The following is a 15,733-nucleotide window of genomic DNA, read 5'->3' as shown; positions in this document are numbered from 1 at the left end:
CCATCCTGGAAACATCCCCCACCTGCCCCCTGAGTCCCCCAATCCCTGCCCCACCTGGCCTCAACCCCCCAGAGCCCCACTGAGCCCCCCATCACTGCTCCACCTGGCCCCATCCCCCCCAATCACTGCCTCCCCAGCATCCTGGGGAAAAAATTAAACCAACCCCCCTGGCACTCACTGGCAGTTCCAGCTGCTGTCAGGAGTCACTGGGATCCCCACTGCACAGCAGGGCTAGGTGACATCTGCAGCAGACCCAGCCCTGGCCCTGCTGCCCCTTGCTGCCCAATGCTGCATGGCAGGGTGGGGAGGGGGGAGCTCTGCCAGGAGCAATGGAACCACCTTTGCCCCTGCTCCTAGGGTGAGTACAGGATTTTTTTTTGAAGTGCTGGACACTGGGGGGGGGAAGCCATCGGAGGATGGGGGTGCAAGCAGGAGATGGGGCCGGATGGGGCAGCCATGGGGGGGGAGCTTTTGGGGGTTTTTTTGGCTGTTGGATTTTTTTGTCAGGGGTTTTTCACTTTTCATATAGGGAAACCAGAATTCCTGCTAGGGAGGCCAGTGGCAGGATCCTACTTGCTCAGAGCTGGCACCTTGGACCCAGCTGGCTGTGGCTGACCTCCTGGCCAGCTGGGGCCAGGAGGACATGCCTTGACAGTTCAAAGCAGGCCACCACACTGGGAACATCTTCCAGGTGATAGCTGCCCAGATGGCCAGGCAGGGGGCACACATGGCAGCTGGCCCAGAAGGGCAGATTCCTTTACTGGCTGTGCAGTCCCCATCTGGGTCTGGCAGGTGTGCAGCAGGTCACAGCCATGCAGCAGCCCCCACTGCCAGACTGCTGCAGTGGGTAAAGGCTTCAGGGAACTCTCAGGGCTGCTTCAGCAGTCCAGCTGGCAGGAGTAGTGTCCCCAAGTACCAATTGGCTAGGCCCCAGAAGCTCCTGAGAGCGAGTAACCCTGAGCTACTTGCCATGGCAGCTTTTTGTACTGATGGGGACAGCACAGGTGCCGCCCTGGCCTCTAGCTCCCCCTGGCTGCAGATCTAGGAGGAGCCAGGCAGAGTTATTTTGCCCCAAGTGCACAATTTGCCCCACACCAAAGTTCATGTCTCGGCACGTCTGCTGAGGCAAAAAGCCCTAGCTCATATTTCCACAGCTTCTATTTGAGCTGCTGCCCATGGAAGGTAGAAACTATCCCATTCCATTTATTTATTTTATCCCAATGAATATTAAATGCATGATACAGAAAAGACACTGAGGACAAAGGCCAAAGCCCAAATGTCCCTCCCCTTCCAGGCAGCTTCCATCTTACTAGGCCAAGCTCCTAACAACTTGATCTCCTCCTGGTTCCATTGCACTTTTCTTTCTACTTCATCATCAGGCACTTAGTAGGTGTGATTTATCTGCAACTAAACTTTCATGATTTACAAGTAGTACACACATAGCTAGGTGATTCTATTTTACCCAGGCCCCTATGCAATTAGGGGCCACCTACTAAGGATGCTCAGAAGGGAAGTGCATGTTGAGCACAGCTACATAAGTGCTAACAGAATCCAACCTCTGTGCAAGTGTCAAAAACCTGCAGTTATACAGTTATGCAAATGCAATGTAGTCATGTGCAGGTACACACAATTTAGCCTATAGTTTCTCTCAGCATGGATTTACTTTCAAAGAATCCAAGAAAAAAGCAACACTCACCGTCTGATTACTACAGTCTGAATGGGCAGCATATTGTTTGTGGATTCCTTATTGTTTACAGTATCTGAGTCAGAGCTAATTTTATGTTTCATTTTGCACCTCCATAAATGTCCAACGGCAAGAACAGACTGACAATGTTATTCAGCTAACATACACAAATAAACATTGCTTTGTACCCTCTATGAATATTGCCTAGCTAAACCTTGTCTTCCTGGCCCTTAAAAAGCAAACAAACAAAAAAGAAACAAAAAAACCCACTTGTAACCTTAACAGCCATTTTTATCCAGCTCCAGAACATTCATAATTTTGATAGTTTATTGTATCTCATGTGTTCCATATTCTCAGTTTTTAGTTTAAAAAAAAATCTCGGAATTTTTGAGGGTTTATTTTGGAAACATAAAAAACAGGATGAAATTGGGATTAAAGGAAGAAAAGGGAAAATATCAGTTTAAATCAAGGAAAAGGGCAGTGAGTGAGGGAGGAAGGCTGGAACTAGGGAAGGAGCAGGGGGAGGGGCACGCCATGGCAAATCGGCTGCTCCTGGGGCTGCAGTATTCCTACTGCAAAGGGGGAGCTGTCAGTGGGCGGATGGAGGGTCACTCTCTGGGAGGGATGCAGGTTGACAGACTATGCTGGGCTCTTCCTGGGGGCATGTGTGCCCCCAGATCTGTGTGTGGGATAAGATCCAGCTGCTGCTGCAGGCTGGGGCTGGTGGTGGCACGAAGCTCTTCCTAGTGCTCTGGCTGGCCAGCAGCCTGCTCTTGTCCCACATGCAGAACTGGGGACCCGTACCCCCTGGAAAGAGCCCGGCACAGCCCTACAGCTGTCTGCCTGGAGTGCTGAGAAGAACCTGGTGCTGCCACTGGCCCCAGCATGCAGCAGCAGCCAGCTCTCATCCCACACACAAATCTCAGGGCATGCACCCCCCAGGAAAAGCCTAAAATATTCCCCCAGCCCACACCCCTACAAGGGGGCACATAACAACAAGAGCTGCACCTCCCCCACCCCGAGCCTCACAGCCACTTGCAGCTCCCCATGGTAGCTCTGGTTGTGGCTCTGCCCTGGGCACTGTAAGCTGCGAGCCCTGTAGGGGAGGGGGCAGGCAGGATAGCTCAGCCTCACTCCCTGAAGCAGGCACTGCACCCAGCCACTCCATGGGGCTGGAGCCACTCCCTGGGAGTCCTGGGCTCCTGGCTTTGATGCCAGGCAGGGTGGGAAGTGCCAGGGTTGGTCCCCACCTGTCACGTCTGGCTGTGTGCTACTCCCCCCTCCATCAAAACCCCAGGGCATCCTGGAAGCAGACTGGCTGCTGCAGCAGGGGAGAGGGGTGACAATTCAGCCAAGGAAGAAAGGTGGGATGCAGTGCCATGTGCTCCCTGCCACTGAATGTTCAGTTAATAGAGTTTTGCAGTTAGTAAAATCCCAGATAACAGGAATTTTACTGTATTTATTTTTATGAAATGTGGCTGCCATACACAGGAAAAAAAGTAAAAGATTGGTAAAAAGTGCAAATCTCTATGTGAACATGTCTGTGAAAATCAGAGTTTAGAAGTTTTCAAGAAGAGTAAATAGGAAGGTGAAGATGAGAATGCATTGTGCTGCAAGTCCAGCGGCATTCAAATCAGTTCTCATGCCAACAGGATAAAAGAACATGAAGCAAGCAACACATTAAAATTAAAAAAGAATGTGAGAAGAAGAGAGAACCTAACATGACTGTGTTAATGAATTTGTATGTGCTGTTTGTTTTGCTGGGCAACCACTGTTTCTCACGGAGGGACCGATTGGTGACTCTGTGTGGCACTACTGTCCAGCAGCAATACTGTTCCTAAAGCAGACAAACTCACTTGTAATTATCTCGGAGAAAATGATGAAGCTCTAGTATCTATAGTGATTCAAATAATTAATGGAAATATGGTGTCTAGTTTGATTTTTGATTAATCCTTTGAGAATCAGCATTGAATCACCTGATTCTCAGCCTTTTGTTTTCACTTTTTGATTTCAAAGCCAAAAAACATGCATTGTTTTGTGCTGATGTGACATTCATCCCATTTACTGAAAGCCCAAGCATCCTTGTAGCAGTAAATGCAATATTGGAGATGTACTGACTGACTTGGGAAAATATGGCCACAACTAACACAGATTCTGCCTCCTATATAGCTAAGTTTTTATGGAAGATAAAACTCAATCACAGACCAGAGCTATTATGAGTCACTTGTCCTGCTCATTTAATTCATGTTGCCCTATCATTCACAGCTATTGAAGAAATGAGAGACATGAAATCTTCCAGTGTTGGATTTGGGGCTGTTTTCAAGCATGAAAAAAAGCTGAAGTTTTTGTTTTATAAAGTGCAAGATGACTGCAAACTTGACTGCTGATTACTAACTCCTTTTGTGCCTCATCAGTGGATGAGTTGCTACCTGGCTGCATGTCATGTATTTACATGTTATTTAAGGCATGGACTATGCTAATGTGTATTTTAGATCACCTTGAGTTTGTCGGTGCTAAAGCAGAAACACTGAAGAAACAAGCAAATAATCTCAGTGACTGCTATATTCTGCGCACCAAGGTCATGTTCATTGTTGAGAACTTGGATTTCCTGTCTGAAATGCAAAAAACACTGGAACTCTTCCTCACTGCCACCAACATAATACAGATGTTCACCACATACTGACAACAAAAATCAGCTGAATAACTGACAAAATCATCTGAATCATCTGCGTTCAATATCATTTCAACTGAACACAAAAGCTGCAACAGAAACATACAGTGAGAAAACACAACTGTTTCTTGAAATCCTTCCAACCTTGGAACATGAAAGAACCAAAAAAGCTTTCAAAGACTATAACATTTTTTTCTGCAAAAAATGGCAGGCATCTGTAACATGTAATTGGAACCCTGAAGTGTTCGGTGCCAAAGATTATTTTTGGAATGTCATCCACGTGTTGAACCCCTTCCTCAAGGTAAATTTTGCAGCAGACTATGACTGCTATGCCAGAGTGTTTCAGCTATTTGCCACCAAAGATTAAATTTCTCATCTTAAATGTGAATACACTACCTACATGAATATGGCTATCCCTGACAGTGTGGAATTGTATGTGCTGGCTTTTTGGGGTATCCACTAAGACACACTTCCCAACTTTAGTAACATTGCACAATGGGCTTTGAGTATACCCCCTGGATCAGTGGATGCAGAGCACTTATTTTCAAAATTGGACTATATCCAGGAAAGCAAAAGGCTCAACAGGAGTGAGGATACACTTAAGAAAACCATGCAAGCCTATGCAAACCAGAATTTCTGGAAAAATTATTAGCTTTGATGGAACACAAAAATTATGTTTGTATATAAAAGGTTTAGCCAAACCTTATCATTCTTTGTTCTTTTTCTAGTCATTCAAATTCAGTTTAGAAAAACCTGAATTTTACACAAAAACTTAAGAAAAATAAATATTGTTGGACAAAAGTTGGACTTTATTTTTCTTGTTTAAAATTCTTGTTCATGGATACCAAGGGAATCAGGGCTGCCGAGGATGAAATTGATGGGTATTTCCATTCTCTGCAGGGTCAAGTACCTAGTGGAGAGGCACTCCAGGGTTGCAATACAGCAGTTTGGCAGATGATTACCACCAGGGCCATGGATATTCATACTGCCCTGTGTCAGTCCCCCAGTACAACTGGGGAACAGGTACGAGGCAGCATTAGAGGAGGAGGCAGGTGAGGATGACTCCAGAGGAGCCAATACCATTCCACGCATGGTGCAGACTGAGCAATGTGGGAGGAAGAGATGTCAGGTCCTTATCATGGGCAACTCCGTCCTGAGATGAATGGAGGGACCTATCTGTCGTCCGGATCCCATGGTACATGAGGTTTGCTGCTTGCTCAGAGGTTGGACTCAGGACATCACAGCAATGATCCCGGACCTCATCCAGCCCTCTGATCACTACCCCTTGGTCCTCATCCATGTGGGCACTAATGACGTGGCCAGGAGTAGTCTGGACCACGTCAAGAAAGACTACAAGGCTCTGGGGGCCAAGCTTAGGGAGACGGTAGCACAGGTGGTTTTCTAATCCATTCTTCTGGTGAGCAGACATGGATGGCACCATGAGGACTGCATCAGAGAGGTTATTCCATGGCTTCAGAGCTGGTGTTACAGGGCAGGCTTCAGATTCTTCAACCACAACCTGCTCTTCCACACAGGAGACATGCTAGGGCAAAATGGGTTACATCTTTCCCCAAAAGGTAAGTGTGTTTTCTTTTCCAGGTTGGCTGATCTCATACAGTGAGCTTTAAACTAGGTTCATTGGGGGATGGAGATGCAGAGGTACAGGAGAACACTTCAACATCAAGCCAGGTGATGTGAGCAGGAACAACCCAGATATGTGACAAGGGCCCGGGCAAGTTTGGGAACAAAAGGGCAGCATGAACACCCACAGGAGATCTCAGTTGCCTCTACACAAATGCTAGAAATATGGGTAATAAGCAGGAGAAACTCACCCTCCTTCTAGCTAGCAAAAACCCAGATCTGGTTGGGCTTATAGAAACCTGGTGGGATTCTACCCATGACTGGGCAGTAGACATCAAGGAGTATAGGTTGTATAGATGCGGTAGAGGGAGAAAAGGGATGGGTAGCACTCTATGTTAAAGAACAGTACACATCCTCAATGATTGGGATGGGTTCAGAAGAAGGGCAAACTGAGGCATTCTATATTAGAATGCAAGGGGGTCATAGGGAAAGGGACTTGATAGTGGGCATCTACTGCAGACCACATCACCAGGGAGATGAGCTGGACCTGGAATTTTTAGGTCAGCTCACGGAAGCTGTAAGGACAAGGGTTGTGGTTGTCAAGGGTGACCTAAACTACGCAGACACCTGCTGGGAGGATCAGTCAGTCAGGTCTGAACACTCATGTAGGTTTCTAGCCTGCATACAGGACCTCCACCTAACCCAGGAGTTACATTATCCCTCCAGAAGAAATGCCTTGCTAGACTTGGTCCTTGTCACAGGTGATGACCTGGTGAGAGATCTGTGGGTGCTCAACTACCTAGGCATTAGTGAGCATTGTCTGCTAGAACTTACTATCTGGCACAGGGTGGTAAAAGCAAGCAGTAAGGAAAAAAGTCCTTGACTTCAGGAGGGCCAACTTCAATGAGCTAAGGCATTTAGTAAGAGAGAAGTTGGGGACTCAGAGCTTTAATGAGATGGGAGTCCAGGATAGATGGTTGATCCTTAAGGAGATGATCCTATGAGCTCAGAGGGATTAGGTCCCAAAGTGAACCAAAGGAGGCAAGAGTGCTAAAAAGCTCCCTCATCTCAGTAAAGGCATCCAGGAAGGTAACAAATGTGGCATACAATCAGTGGAAGCAAGGGGCAATCACCAAGGATGATTACACCTCCTTTGCCCATGATTGCAGGGAGGTGGTTAGGAAGGCCAAGGTAGAGATGGAACTAGGGCTGGTGACCAAAATTAAGGATAACAAAAATTTCTTTTTTCAAATACATAGGGAGTAAGAAGAAGGCACCAGGTAACATGGGGTGCCTACAGGACAGGCTGGGCAAGCTGGTGATTGCAGCAAAGGAAAAAACTGATGTCCTCAATGAGTTCTTTGCCTCCATATTTCTAAGTAGGGACCAGGACAACTCCCCCACTAGGATTATGGACAGGCTCAGAGAATACAACGCCATGCCTAGGGTCAGGGACAATCTAGTTAGGGAACTCTTGGAGGGGCTGGATGTGTATAAACCAGCAGGTCAGGATGTTCTTCATCTGAGGGTACTGAGGGAATTGGCAGAGGTCATAGCAGGGCTCTGACATGGCTGTATGAGCACTCATTGTGTTTGGGCCAGGACCCAGAGGATTGGAAAAGGGCCATTGTGGTCCCTATTTACAAGAAGGGGAGAAAGGAAGACCCAGACAACTGTAGGCCAGTTAGTCTCACCTTGGCCCTTGGGAAAACCTTTGAGAAAATTATCAAGGAACACATCTGTGGTGGCCCAGCATGGGAGGTAATGCTCAGGGGCAACCAACACAGCTTCATTGTGGGCAGATCCTGCCTAACTAACCTTGTTTCCTTTTACGACCAGGTTACAAAATCCTTGGATGCAGGCATTGAGGTGGATGTCATCTACCTGGACTTCAAGAAGGCCTTTGACACTGTTTCTCACTGCATTCTCATAAAAAAACTAGGTGACTGTGGCATTGATACCTACAGTCAGATGGGTGGGAAATTGACTTAATGGATGCACCCAGCAAGTGGTGGTGGATGGGTCATTTTCAACTTGGAGGGATGTGGGCAGTGGTGTTCCCCAGGGCAGTGGGGTCCTCGGGCCTGTGCTATTCAACATCTTTATCATGACTTGGAGGTGGGTGTGAAAAACACACTGTCCAAATTCTCTGATGACACCAAGATGTAGGGAGAAGTGGGTACACTGGAGGGGAGGGACAAAATCCAACTAGATCTAGACAGGTTACAGAGGTGGGTGAATGAGAATAGAATAGACTTGAACACAAACAATTGCAAGGTGCTGCATCTAGGGAGAAGGAACCTGAAACATACCTATAGGCTGGAGAATACCCTTCTCAACAACACAGTGGCTGAAAGGGATCTTGGAGTTATTGTTGACTCTAGGATGAACATGAGCTGCCAATGCGAGGAAGCAATCAGTAAGGCTAACCGCACCTTGTCGTGCATCTACAGATTCATCACAAGCAGGTCCAGGGAGGTGATCCTTCCCCTCTATGTGGCACTGGTCAGGCCACAGATGGAGTACTGCATCCAGTTCTGGGAGTTGCACTTTGAGAGGAATGTGGCTAACCTTGAGAGAGTCCAGAGGAGGGCCACTCGCATGGTCAACAAGCCAGGCACTACAAAGATAGACTAAAGGGCCTGATTCTATTCAGCCTCCACAAGAGAACACTGAGAGGGGATCTGGTAGCCATCTATAAACTCATGACGGGGGACCAGCAGAAAATAGGTGAGGTTCTGTTCCCCTGGGGACCACCTGGGGTAACAAGGAATAATGGCCACAAATTGATTGAAAGAAGGTTCAGGCTTGGTATAAGGAGGCATTACTTTATGGTTAAGGCTGTCAGGCTCTGGAATTGAGTCCCAAGGGAAGTAGTGCTCTCCCCTACTTTGGGGGTCTTCAAGAGGAGGTTGGATAAATATCTGGCTAGGGTATTATGATCCCAGCACTTGTTCCTGCCCAGGGCAGGGGGTCGGACTTGAAGATCTCTTCAGGTCCCTTACAACCCTAGAAACTATGAAACTATGATACTACCATAGGGAGTTATAACAGTAGAATGCTGGCACTTCTGATGAGTACAACTATTCCTTGCTGTAATAGAAATGTAGAAATTGTTAAACATATGTATGAATTTTCAGCATGCTAAAAAGTATACAGGTTTCCCTCAATTTATGCACCTTCTGTATGGGCATTCATGCCAGATAACAGGGATTTGAACTGAAAAATGGGTGTAGAGCAGTAAAAACTGAGTGATTTAAAAAAACATGGGATTTGTCAGTGTAAACCAGTAAAAGCTCAGAATGAGGAACATTAGTTATCTCTAAGCAGCCCTCACACAGTATAAGTGTTCAACGGCTAGTTATGTTTTACTTCCCATTTCATATTTCCTGTACAAAAATATTTGACATGTGAAGAGTTTCAAGTACAGCAAAACATAATTCCTGCTTTCTTAAATTCTTTAACATGGACACAAAAAACCTGTAGTCTTCTAATGCTGAAAGATGAAAAATAAACTAAGAAGAAATGTTATTGCTTAAGGGCACCAAAGGTTTCACACAACATTGTTGTAAATACCTGAATAACATATAATTATAGTTTTCTTCACTTGTCAGATTCCGATGGAACAACAGAAATTCATATGTGAGCATGCAGTGTCTCAAACAACCAGAAAATCGCATAAAGATCCCACTGCATTACATTTAGACCCCTGCACAGTACTCTGGTAGCGTACAAAGGCCAGTATGTAAGAATTTATTTCCATTTCAGATGCCATTACTCTGCAAGAATGGCATAACATGGAAACAGTAAATCCCATCTGGTCCTAAACCCCATTAACAAGTTACAAATTGATTACCAGAAACCTTTATCTTTTATGAACCTCCTATTCTTTTAATATTAATTTAATATTAATTTAATATGTAATTATAATCTACAATTTCCATATTAATTAATAAGAAGTAATAAAAAGGATTTTTGTCTTTCCTTACCCATCACATTTATCACCACAAATTAGAGTCTATCATAATTTTGTATTTATATCACCAAGAAATGTATATCTTTGAAATGTAATCTTTCTAGCACAATATCAGATACACATCCAAAAGTAACACTCTCTCTGTTGTTCCCAAAACATTTCCTCCACAGAGTATGACACTTTGTAGGGCCTCATCATATATTTTCAGTATGCTTCATACTCACAAGTAAGGGATCCCAGATGCTCTCCAACTTAGCACTTTAAAGTACTGGCATCTGAAATAAAATATTGCCAAGGCATTTAATAATTTTTCAAATCATAATGATACAATACTATATAACTACTGAAGAGCAAACATATGACCAAACTTCTTCCTCTATATGAGAAGAAATCTGGCAGAAGAGTTCTGCTTTTGAAAAGAGTAACTTTTGAAAAGGTCTGAACAAGTCATCAGACTCCCTGGATATTACAGGTATAGTTTCTTTGTTTTAGCTCAATTTGATCCTGAAATCACAGGGCTTGAACACAGAGCAAAACTCATGTCCTACTGTGTTTCCAATCTACCACAGAGCTTTTACTTATGATAAAATATACTAACTGATAAGTATTCCAAAGCTAATGTACTCTAATCCATGTCCACAATGAACAACATCCCTTGGAAGTAGACCTTTAAACAAGTCATTATGTTGTTGCTATTTCAATTGCCAAGGTTTTTAATGAACCAATGGCAGCTCAGTGATAACAATTAAATGAGATAAAATTAAAACATGCACTGTTTAAAAAAGCAATGGCACTATTGATAAGAGAGATTTAATCTGTGTTATCTAATCAGTCTTCTGACTGGCATTTACTTCCCTTCAAGTTCAAAATTGGTATTGAATGCACATTGGTAAAAGTGGGAAAATAGAAATCATGTAAGCAAACTGACTTAATGTCAACCTAATGAAACTGGAGAAAGCTATGCTTGAGGAAATTAGACTCTTTAAATGTCCTGTATAGGGAAAGGAGAGGCTTCCCAAAAGTTACTGGATGTTTCAGTAGCTGAACAAAAGGCCAATTAAAGTGTATATGCCAAAATGAAAGATAATCTAATATGCACAGCACATTTGTCACACTAAGCAATTCCATATCAAGAAAAAGGATAAATGTAACCCTCAAAAATATAATGGATATTATAGCAATTCTTTGAAACACTAAGAAAGGGGGCTAGATCACTAGCTGGTGAAAAATGCAATATCCACCTAACATCTAGGGAACAAAAAACAGTTATACAGTTGTGGAGACCAGAACCAAAGAAATTAATAAGCAATAAATATGTGCTTCTTAGAGCCATTTGGAATTTTTGTTTAATATAAAGCTTGTATTTTTGTAACCCACAAATGTAACTTGTAACTGTTTGTGGAACTGACTAGGCCTCAAAGACAAAGCTATAGTTGTAAAATTAGCTGACCTGACGGTTTTTTCTTGCTCAGAATTTAGCCTTGATGATGATAAAAACTGAATTCAACTGCCTAGCCTATCCAGAACATTCCAGGAAAGCACATCTCAAAAAAGCATAGTCAGAGAGTTCTAAAGGGGTTAGATTTAGACAGAGTAATGTTAATTTCAAACCTGAAGATGCTGCGTCGTAATTTGCTTATTGGATAAACCCAACTCTGGGTAGTAACCTTTTATAATAATTTTTAACACCTTTTAATTCCATAGGGTAATAGCTATAGAACAACATTATGAGTGGCTCTAAAGCCAACAGATTAGCATAAGACTAGGTATAAAAAGCACATGCATCAGGTGACCAGTAGGAAGGAGGGAACAGAACAGTCACTGCTGTTCCACGCCCAGACCCCGGACTCCCAGTGTGAGAGAGGATCAGATCCTGATCAAGGGACCTTCCCCGGTAATCCCTTGGACAGCATTGATTGGGGATGCCTGACTTCGCTGGAATCACCTGGCACGCACCTGGCATTGAGGGACTATCGATAAGTTGCCAACCCATGTCTGTCTATTTGTTGTTTTAAACAGACAGTGGCTGATACTCTCGCAGTGCTCAGCTGGACTGCAACAGATTGATCTATTTATCTGTTGTTATTATCTATTGTTATTATTTACTATTAGCTCTTTAATACTGCATTATCTGCGTATCTGTGTGTAAGCTATAATAAACTTGCTATTGCTTTACTCTCAACTCTGCCTCCTGGATCCTGAACCAAACAGCCTAGTGGCTAAATTGATATACTCATAGTGCCCAGCTGGCCTGTGACATACAAGATTACCTTTGTAAAGGGCCAGAGAGCTAAGATTCTATAAGGAAATGCATTAACTAAACCTCACTAGATTTACAGAGATGAGAGTCTATAGTCCTAATAGCAAAACAAATTTGAATAATGGCTAAGTGATTTATATGGTCTGTCTGTCTGGAGCTCATAGCTTTCTCCCAACCACTCTCTTTTGTACTAGGTATCAGTGGGCACATCTAAATATGTAATTAATGTGAAGCAATAAACTCTGGGGTTTTTGCTCCCACATTTATTGATCCCAGACACACTGTTTAAATGTGCGCCTGGCACATTGAGCTGGGTTGGAGCAGTCCCTGCTGGGAGGGATCTCGGGGGATCAGACTGCCGGCACGGAGCTGTTACCCTCCCTGGCTCAACATGGTGCAGAGGGTCTGGCTGGGGTACAAGGGTGTTTCAGTGTGAGGCTAGCTGGCGGACAGCCTCCACACTGAAGCACCCTCATGCCCCAGCAAGCCAGAGTAGTGTCTCCATGTGCATTGCCACAGAGAAAAAAACTCCACAAGTACTATCCTGCTGTGGAGTTAATTAGTTTACTCCAGCATAATAGCCTTGCACATGTAGACATACAACATTTATTGCAGAGCTAATTAGACTACTCCACAGTAAAGTTCTCATGTAGACACGCTCAGTCTTCCCTGAAAAATGATGGTCCCTGAAGGCAGGTCTTCATGTTCTATATTATTGCTGGTACACTGATTTTTTTCTTTCTGAGATAACATCTCACACCAGGTGTTAGCTACTATTTGCTCTTCACTATATTTCTAATAGGATGAGTGAAGAAAAGTTGAATGATTCTATACTATGTTTATTTGACTAATGTACAAGTGCAAAACGAGAAAACCCTTTTGCACCTTTGAGCTGTTCACATTTCTGGTTTCAGGAGACCTAGATATATGTTTCAGTGCATCAGACAAGTGTTACAGGTTCTTGCTTTTTTCTTGTCTTTTGCTGCCTACTGAATGTTTCTTTTTCTATTTTTTTAATTTTAAGTAGTAATCATTTTAGCAGCTTGTATTTTCCTGGTCATAAGTTCACAGGAAAAGTGATGGACAATCCTTTGGGTTTTTATTTCAACTCCTGATCCCTTTCCCTTCCAAGCCTGTAGGAAATGATGCAGAAAGGAGAGTTTTAAAACTTAGGATGTGAGGTGAAAGACTTGAAATCTCTAATCTTCAGGGTAAAATGAACTATTATTATATAAGGTGAAAATTGATGACGTTTACTTTACCTATTTAAGCTTTCTGTCTTTGTATAATGGCAAAAACAAACATACAAAACAGTATTATGACTGTTTATTGTCAATGTAAGAATTAAGGAGTTTTCATAGAAATTATTACACCAATATTGCATCAATAAAGTACATGCAAATTCTGTTATATTATTGTTATTACTTAATGTATAAACAAAATATAGTACTAATACAGAAAAATTTACAAGTACTTTATCAATGCAATATTGGCCTTCTGTGCCTTCCTGGACTGTTCACAACTGCAACTCCTTTTTGATGCACTCAGCACTCTCTTTGGCAGGCTGGACTTGGATTTATCTGAGACTGGGTGTGTCTACAAGTGCATTAATGCACTTTATTTAATGCACATTAAATGTAGTACCTCCATTGTGAGGTACTAGGAAAATGCACATTAGCCTGTCTTAATGAGCATTCAATAAAGAGCACTTTTTAGCTTTTTTAAATGTGCATTAACCAAATAACATGGATTTTTTTAGTAATGCTTTAATGTTCATTAAAATAGGCTAATGCACATTAAAGCACATGTGTAGACATGTCCACTACTATGTACATCTTCTATTTCCTGTACCATGCAGGCAAGGACAGCATGATCTGCCTGGTCAATTTCCTGCTGGACCAGGCCAAGATGGAAAGAAAAGCCAAAGAAACTGGTTCTCAGAGAATGGTTGTGATGATGCACTCCAACTCATCTGCTTCCTAGTACAGGTACATGTAACATTTGAATTTGTACATTTTGCCTTGCAAGAAAAAGTGGACCAGTTTGTGTTGTGCTGGGCCATCCAGGGGGCCCTCTGCAAGGTGAAAGACAGATAGTTGGTCCTAAATGTGTAACCCCACGAGGAGCAAGGGGGGATGGGTTTTTTTGTTTTGCTGACACATGTTTTTTTTCTTGGCCCCTTAGAGGACCACACACCTTTGCACATTCATCACTTGTTTTTAATAGTTGTATATTAAATGCTTTAAAATCAAGAAGTTGAAAGAGTGAGAGAGAGGTATGATGCAGTGTAATACTCTGTACAACTTGTACCATGTAACACATAAATATTTGTCCTGCTCTATACATTACAGGTGTTGCACAATTACCTGGTTAATTGTGCAGTTACCTTGAGACCAGTTCCACATGCAAAGTACCTATCACCATAAAAAGTTCCAACCAGCTATAAGGTTATGTACTGACCTAAAAATGTGTACTAACTTTATATCTGGTTGCTCTCCAGCTTTAATTTGCATGTGTAGCGGGATCTCACCTGCAGGGTCTCCCAACCCTGTAACTGAGGAGACTCTCAGCCCCAGCATCTGTGGATGCTGAGTTCCCACAGTGTGCCTCCTGGTGCCAGGACTCAGCTGGGTCCCGGTAGGTGTAGGGTGCCCCAGACCTGGGAGTGCTTGGAGCCTCCCGGCGCTGAGAGTCACAGCCACTGCAATCTCCCAGCCTGAGGGATACATGCAACCCTGGTGGCTAGGAAATTATGGGAGCTGCAGCTCCCAGCTCTGGAAAGGTATGTTGAGCATCCCCACAACTGGGAGCCCCTCAGCTGAGGGGCCTCCCAGCTGTACAAGCTTGTTTCTTGTTAGTAGAGGGGGAGCCTGATTCCATGCTCTTCCTACACCAGCAATAAGGTGCAATGGCATTTGATGCACAATCCCACAATCCTGCCCCCTGCCATACCACACATACACAGCAGGAGGCACAATTATGTGGATCACACATTAGATTTCAATGTGCCTTTACTTGCACATGTAAAGGGGCCCTTTATGTTGGAGTGTCACTGAGTCCTTAGCTCAGGAATATATCCCTGTTAAGGACAAGCATCTAAGAACCTGCTGAATGTTTAATACATAATTTATTCCTACTGTGATTTAAGTACCTGGGGTCAGATTCCATTCTATGTATTATGTAAATAAGTAGACTTAGGTGCCTAAGTGCAATTCTGTTCTGTCCTGTTAGAGTCCCTGAAAATAGTTAACACAAAAGGTAGATGGGTTCCCTACTCCTCCTCCTCACTGTTTTTTTTGTGACCTAATCTTAAGCTTAAAGTGGCAATGTTTTACAAAAGTGGATATACACAATGTAGCAATGTGCTACATCATCATACGGTATGCTATGGTGATGCAGTGATCATACATGTCTACACATGATCACCAGCTATGTCACTGTAGTGTCCTTGGGTATAGTGCAATGCTGCACCAATGTAGAGGTGAAATTTAACTGTGCATCACATGTACAGCGCACTAACTGTACGGTAAAAGGAAGTACTAACGCCTGGTGCTAAAGCAA

At 43.5% G+C, this 15,733-nt stretch overlaps 1 long non-coding RNA gene across 1 annotated transcript in view; it reads right to left on the bottom strand.

Moving 5' to 3' along the window:
* LOC109300403 overlaps positions 1–15,200 on the bottom strand; it is a 26,473-nt gene extending 11,273 nt beyond the window's left edge. The window contains exons 1-2 of the long non-coding RNA XR_002098200.1: positions 15,188–15,200; positions 13,717–13,724 (exon numbers count right to left, since the gene is read on the bottom strand). This is a non-coding gene — a long non-coding RNA (uncharacterized LOC109300403). The remainder of the gene's footprint in view (positions 1–13,716; positions 13,725–15,187) is intronic.
* Positions 15,201–15,733: the final 533 nt, after the last annotated feature.

This window comes from Gavialis gangeticus, unplaced genomic scaffold, assembly GCF_001723915.1.
Source record: "Gavialis gangeticus isolate Ggan-Ray unplaced genomic scaffold, GavGan_comp1, whole genome shotgun sequence".
Lineage (NCBI taxonomy): Eukaryota > Metazoa > Chordata > Crocodylia > Gavialidae > Gavialis > Gavialis gangeticus.
This window is presented reverse-complemented; position numbering and strand designations above follow the sequence as displayed.